We start from the raw sequence: 8,002 nt of genomic DNA on the forward strand, positions 1-8,002 counted from the left end.
CACTGACTCCAAGACCCTAGGCTGCCAGAGAACTAACCCTTAGTTCACTTCAGTCGCTCAGTCGTGTCTGACTCTTTGCAACCCCATGAATCACAGCACACCAGGCCTCCCCTGTCCATCACCAACTCCCGAAGTTTACCCAAACTCATGTCCATTGAGTTGGTGATGCCATCCAGCCATCTCATCCTGGGTCGTCCCCTTCTCCTGCCTCCAGTCCCTCCCAGCATCAGGGTCTTTTCCAATGAGTCAACTTTTCGCATGAGGTGGCCAAAGTATTGGAGTTTCAAAGTTATGACAAACCTAGATAGCATATTAAAAAGCAGAGATGTTACTTTGTCCATTAACAAAGGTCCATCTAGTCAAGGCTATGGTTTTTCCAGTGGTCATGTATGGATGTGAGAGTTGGACTGTGAAGAACTAAACCCTAGGGAGTATCAAATAGTGAGAACTCACACAAAAGAAACCACTTGAATACAAGACCCAGCATCACCCAACCACCAGTAGTATCCTGTGCAGGATGCCTCAACTAAATAGCAAAGAAAACAAAAATACAAACTTAATCATCAGCAGACAGGATTACCACCTCACTCAGCCTTGCCCAGGAAAAACAAATAAAAAAGCTCAGCACAAGTCTCACCCTATACCAAGCTTATACAAACCACTGGACCAATCCTAGGAGGCAGAAACCAAAAGGAATAAAGAATTCAACATTGAAGCCTGGGAAAAGGATACCTCAAACATAATAAATTATATATATATAAATAATGAAAAGGCAGAGAAATACAACACGAAGGAACAAACTAGAAACACAGAAATCCAAATTAATGAAGAGGAAATAGGTAAACTACCTGAAAAATAATTCAGAATAATGATAGTAAAGGTGATCAAAAACCTTGCAACAAAATGGAGAAAATGCAAGAATCAATTAACAAAGACCTAGAAGAATTGAAGAATAAACTTACAGGGACAAACAGCACAATTACTAAAATTAAAAATACTCTAGAAGGAATCAATAGCAGAATATCTGAAGCAGAAGAATGAATTAGTGAGCTGGAAGATAAAAAGGTAGAAATAACTTCTAAAGAGTAGAATAAAATAAAAAGAATGAAAAGAACTGAGGATAGTATCAGAGACCTCTGGGACAGTATCAAACATACCAACATTTGAATGATAGGGGTCCCAAAAGAAGAAGAGAAAAAGAAAGGGTATGAGAAAATTTATGAAGAGATTATAGTTGAAAATTTCCCCAACATGGAAAAGGAAATAGTCAACAAGTCTAAGAGGCACAAAGAGTCCCATACAGGATAACCCCAAGGAGAAACGCCAAAACACATAGTAATCAAACTAACAAAGACTAAGCAGAAAGAATATTAAAAGCAGCAAGGGAGAAGCAACAAGTAACATACAAGGGAAACCTCATATGCTTAACAGCTGATCTTTCAGCAGAAACTCTGCAGGACAGAAGGTAATGGCAAGATATATTTAAAGTACTGAAAGAGAAAAACTTACAACCAAGATTACTGTACCCAAAAAGGATCTCATTCAAAATTGATGGAGGAATAAAAAGATTTTCAGACAAGCAAAAGTTAAGAGAATTCAGTAGTGTCAAACCAGCTTTACAACAAATGTTAAGGGGACGTATATAGTCAAGAAATATAAGAGAAGAAAAAGATCTACAAATTCAACCCCAAACAATTAAGAAAATGGCAACAGGAACATATGTATCAATAATTACTTTAAATGTAAATGGATTAAATGCTCCAACCAAAAGACACAGACTTGTTGAATGGATACAAAAATAAGATCCATATATATGCTCTCTACAAGAAACCCACTTGAGACCTAAAGACACATATAGAATGAAAGTGAGAGAATTGAAAAATATATTCCATGCAAATGGGAAGCGAAAGAAAGCTGGAGTAGCAATCCTCATATCAGACAAAATAGACCTTAAAGAAGATTACAAGAGATAAAGAAAGACAGTACATAATGATCAAGGGATCAATCCAAGAGGAAGACATAACAATTGTAAATATCTATGCACCCAACATAGGAGCACCTCAATACATAAGACAAACACTAACAGACTTAAAAGGAGAAATGGGAGAAATTGACAGAATAATACTAGGAGACTTTAACACCCCACTCACACCAATGGACAGATCATCAAAACAGAAAATTAATAAGGAAACACAAGTCTTAAATGATACATTAGAGGAGACGGATCTCATTGATATCTTTAGGACATTCCATCCAAATGCAGAAGAATACACCTTCTTCTCAAGTGCACTTGGAGCATTCTCCAGGATAGACCACATCTTGGGTCACAAATCAAACCTCAGTAAATTTAAGAGAATTGAAATCATATCAAGCATCTTCTCTGACCACAACACTATGAGACTATCAATTACAAGAAAAAAACTGTAAGAAACACAAACACATGGAGATTAAACAACACATTTCTAAATAACCAACAGGTTATTGAAGAAATCAAAAGGGAAATTAACAAATTTCTAGAAACAAATGGCTACGAAAACACAACTCAAAACCTATGGGATGCAGCAAAAGCAGTTCTAAGGGGGAGATTATAGCAATACAGTCCTGCCTCGAGAAACAAGAAAAGCATCGAATAGCCAACCTAACGTTACACCTAAAACAACTGGAAAAAGAAGAACAAAAAACACCCAGAATTAGTAGAAGGAAAGAAATCTTAAAGATCTGAGCAGAAATAAATGAAAAGAAATGAAAGAAACAATAGTAAAGATTCAGTTCAGGTCAGTCGCTCAGTTGTGTCCGACTCTTTGTGACCCCATGAATCGCAGCACGCCAGGCCTCCCTGTCCATCATCAACTCCCGGAGTTCACTCAGACTCACGTCCATCGAGTCCGTGATGCCATCCAGCCATCTCATCCTCAGTCGTACCTTTCTCCTCCTGCCCCCAATCCCTCCCAGCATCATGGTCTTTTCCAATGAGTCAACTCTTCTCATGAGGTGGCCAAAGTACTGGAGTTTCAGCGTTAGCATCATTCCTTCCAAAGAAATCCCAGGGCTGATCTTCAGAATGGACTGGTTGGATCTCCTTGCAGTCCAAGGGACTCTCAAGAGTTTTCTCCAACACCACAGTTCAAAAGCATCAATTCTTCTGCGCTCAGCTTTCTTCACAGTCCAACTCTCACATCCATACATGACCACAGGAAAAACCATAGCCTTGACTAGATGGACCTTAGTTGGCAAAGTAATGTCTCTGCTTTTGAATATGCTATCTAGGTTGGTCATAACTTTCCTTCCAAAGAGTAAGCATCTTTTAATTTCATGGCTGCAATCACCATCTGCAGTGATTTTGGAGCCCCCCAAAATAAATAATAAAATGAAAAACTCATTCTTTGAAAAGGTAAACAAAATTGACAAACCTTCAGCCAGATTCATCAAGAAAAAAAGAGAGAAGAATTAAGTCAACAAAATTAGAAATAAAAAAGGAGAGGTTACAACAGACAATGAAGAAATTCAAAGGATTATAAGAGACTATTATGAATAACTATATGACAATAAAATGGATAACCTGGAAGAAACAGATGGATTCTTAAAAAAGTCCAATCTTCCAAGACTGAACCAGGAAGAAATAGAAAGTATGAGCAACCCAATTACAAGTACTGAAATTGAAGCTGTGATCAAAAATCTCCCAAAAAACAAAAGCCCAGGATTGCATGGCTTCACAGGAGAATTCTATCAAACATTTAGAGAAGAGCTAATGCCTATCCTTCTAAAATGCTTCCAAAAATTTGCAGACGAAGGAACACTTCCAAACTCATTCTACAAGGCCACCCTCACCCTGACACCAAAAGCAGACAAAGACAACACACAAAAAGAAAACTACAGGCCAGTATCACCGATGAACATAGATACAAAAATCCTCAACAAAATTTTACCAAACAGAATTCAGCAACACATCAAAAAGCTCATACTCTGTGATCAAGTTGGGTTTATTCCAGGGATGCAAGGATTCTTCAATATACACAATCAATGAATGTGATACACCATATTAACAAATTGAAAGATAAAAACTATGTGATAATCTCAATAGATGCAGAAAAAGCCTTTGACAAATTCAGCACCAATTTATGATTAAAACTCTTCAAAAAATGGCATAGAAGGAACCTGCCTCAACATAGTAAAGGCCATATATGATAAGCCTACAGCAAACATTATTCTCAATGGTGAGAAAGTGAAAGCATTCCCCCAAGATTAGGAATAAGACAAGAGTGTCCACTTTCACCACTATTATTCAACATAGTTCTGTAAGTCCTAGCTACAGCAATCAGAGAAGAAAAAGAAATAAAAGGAATCCAGATCAGAAAAGAAGTAAAGCTCTCACTGTTAGCAGATGATGTGATACTGTACATAGAAAACCCTAAAGATAGTATCAGAAAATTACTAGAGCTAATCAGTGAATTTAGCAAAGTTGCAGGAAAATCAATACACAGAAATCACTTGCACTTCTATATACTAACAATGAAAAATCAGAAAGAGAAATTAAGGAATCAATCCCATTTACCATTGTAACAAAAAGAATTAAATATTAAGGAATAAACTTACCTAAGGAGACAAAAGAACTGTACACAGAAGATTATAAGACACTAACAAAAGAAATCAAAGACAACATAAACAGATGGAGAGATATTCCATGTTCCTGGATAGGAAGAATCAATATTGTGAAAATGACTATACTACCAAATGTAACCTACAAATTCAATGCAATCCCTATCAAATTACCAGTAGCATTTTTCACAGAACTAGAACAAAAAATTTCACAATTCATATGGAAACACAAAACACCCAGAATAGCCAGAGCAGTCTTGAGAAAGAATGGAGCTGGAGGAATCAACCTTCCTGACTTCAGATCATACTACAAAGCTACAGTCATCAAGACAGTATGGTACTGGCACAAAAACAGAAGTGTAGACCAACGGAACAAGATAGCCCAGAAATAAACCCATGCACCTACGGTTACCTTATTTTTGACAAAGGAGGCAAGAATATACAATGGGGCAAAGACAGCCTCTTCGATAAATGGTGCTGGGAAAACTGGACAACTACATATAAAAGAATGAAATTAGAACACTTCCTAACACCATACACAGAAATAAACTCAAAATGGATTAAAGACCTAAATGTAAGACCAGAAATTATAAAACTCTTAGAGGAAAATATAGGCAGAACATTTGACATAAAGCAAAATCCTCTATGACTCACCTCCTAGAGTAACAGAAATAAAAACAAAAGTAAACAAGTGAGACCTGATTAAACCTAAAAGCTTTTTCATAGCAAGGGAAACTACAAGCAAGGTGAGAAGACAACCCTCAGAATGGGAGAAAATAATAGCAAATGAAACAAGTGACAGAGAATTAATTTCCAAAATATACAAGCAGCTCATACAACTCAATGCCAGAAAAACAAACAACACAATCAAAAACTGGGAAAAAGACCTAAACAGACATTTCTCCTAGGAAGACGTACAGATGGCTAACAAACACATGAAAAGATGCTCAATATCACTCATTATTAGAGAAATGTAAATCAAAACTACAAAGAGAGATCACCTCATGCCAGTCAGAATGGCCATCATCAAAAAGTCTACAAACAATGAATGCTGGAGAGGGTGCAGAGAAGAGGGAATGCTCTTGCACTGTTTGTGGGAATGTAAATTGATACAGCCACTATGGAAGACGGTTTGGAGATCCCTTAAAAAACTAGGAATAAAACCACCATCAGTTCAGTTCAGTTCAGTTCAGTTCAGTCGCTCAGTCATGTCTGACTCTTTGCGACCCCATGAATCGCAGCACGCCAGGCCTCCCTGTCTATCACCAACTCCTGGAGTTCACTCAGACTCACGTCCATCGAGTCCGTGATGCCATCCAGCCATCTCATTTTCTGTTGTCCCCTTCTCCTCCTGCCCTCAATCCCTCCCAGCATCAGAGTCTTTTCCAATGAGTCAACCCTTCGCATGAGGTGGCCAAAGTACTGGAGTTTCAGCTTTAGCATCATTCCTTCCAAAGAAATCCCAGGGCTGATCTCCTTCAGAATGGACTGCTTGGATCTCCTTGCAATGCAAGGGACTCTCAAGAGTCTTGTCCAACACCACAGTTCAAACGCATCAATTCTTCAGCGCTCAGCTTCTTCACAGTCCAACTCTCACATCCATACATGACCACAGGAAAAACCATAGCCTTGACTAGACGGACGTTTGTTGGCAAAGTAATGTCTGCTTTTGAATATATGACCCAGCAATCCCACTCCTATGCATATACCCTGAGGAAATCAAAATTGAAAAAGGCACATGTATCCCATTGCTCATTGCAGCACTATTTACAATAGCTAGAACATGGAAGCAGCCTAGATGTCCATTGACAGATGAATGGATAAAGAAGTTGTGGTACATATACACAATAGAATATTACTCAGCCAAAAAAAGGAATGCATTTGAGTCAGTTCTAATGAGGTGGGTGAATCTAGAACCTACTATACAGAGTGAAGTGAGTCAGAAAGAGAAAAATAAATACCGTATTCTAATGTATATATACGGATTCTAGAAAAATGGTCCTGAAGAATTTATAGAGCAGCAAAGCAATGGAAAAACAGACATAGAGAATAAACTTATGGACATGGGGAGAGGGGAGGAGAGGGTGAGATGTATGGAAAGAGTAACATGGAAACTTACATTACCATATTTAAAATAGATAGCCAGAGAGAATTTGCTGTATAGCTCAGGAAACTCAAACAGGGGCTCTGGATCATCCCAGAGGGGTGGAATGGGGAGGGAGATGGGAGGGATGTTCAAAAGAGAGGGGATATATGTATACCTATGGTTGATTCATGTTGAGGTTTGACAGAAAGCAACAAAATTCTGTAAAACAGTTATCCTTCAATAAAAAAATATATTTAAAAAAAAGAGAAATGGGTTTTGGCAGTGGAGGGGAATGTGACTGGGACAGAAGATAAACTTTTCTGCATATTCAGACAATCAAAAGATGTCAGGTATGCAGTTTTATACTTTTCTGGTGCTCAGAGGGGAGGTGTGGCCTAGAGATAGAGATTTGGAAGTCACTTGCCTGGAGGTGACTATGATGCCCGCGGTGTTGCTGAGACTGTGCCTGTAGAGCATGTAGAGAAAGAAGGGAAGAGAGTTTGTCAAAGTCGCTCAGTTGTATCTGACTCTTTGCGACTCCATGGACTATACAGTCCATGGAATTTTCCAGGCCACAATACTGGAGTGGGTAGCCTTTCCCTTCTCCAGGGGACCTTCCCAACCCAGGGACTGAACTCAGGTTTCCTGCACTGCAGGTGGATTCTTTACCAGCTGAGCCACCAGGGAAGCCCAAGAATACTGGAGTGGATAGCCTATCCTTCTCTAGCAGGTCTTCCCGACCCAGGAATTGAACTGGGATCTGCTGCGTTGCTGGCTGATTCTTTTCCAACTGAGCTACCAGGGAAGAGAGAGAAAGGAAGAGTTTAGATTGACCTTAAAAACCCTTTCTTTCAATAGAATTATAGACTATTTTGTGACTATGCTTTGACCACTAACATAGACTTAGCGGCAGTTTAGTGCTTTAATGTAAATCACAAGTGTTTATAAGGAAGGCTGTATTGCACAGTGAATAAAACACCATTCTCTTGATGGAGGGCTTGTGTCTAGGACTCCAGTTCCAGCTGTTTGACTAGAGGCTAGACTAATCTTTTTCCTTTTCTCATGTAAAAAAATGAAGATAATGTTGTTTTTTTTTTTTTCCCCTGCTGTGCATGATGCATAGTTCACGTGAGGGTCAAGTGAGATAATGTATATGAAAGTGCTTTGCAATTTGTCATTTCCATAATAGATTACAAGGTTGCCTGGTAGCAATGTGTTCAAATTCATTTCAGCCTTGAAGCAAAATTTAAATTTTTTCAGCCTGTACTGGGCTGGGGTTTCCCAGGTGGCACTAGTGGTAAAGAACCTGCCTGCCAATGC

This window comes from Oryx dammah, unplaced genomic scaffold, assembly GCF_014754425.2.
Source record: "Oryx dammah isolate SB20612 unplaced genomic scaffold, SCBI_Odam_1.1 HiC_scaffold_21, whole genome shotgun sequence".
NCBI lineage: Eukaryota > Metazoa > Chordata > Mammalia > Artiodactyla > Bovidae > Oryx > Oryx dammah.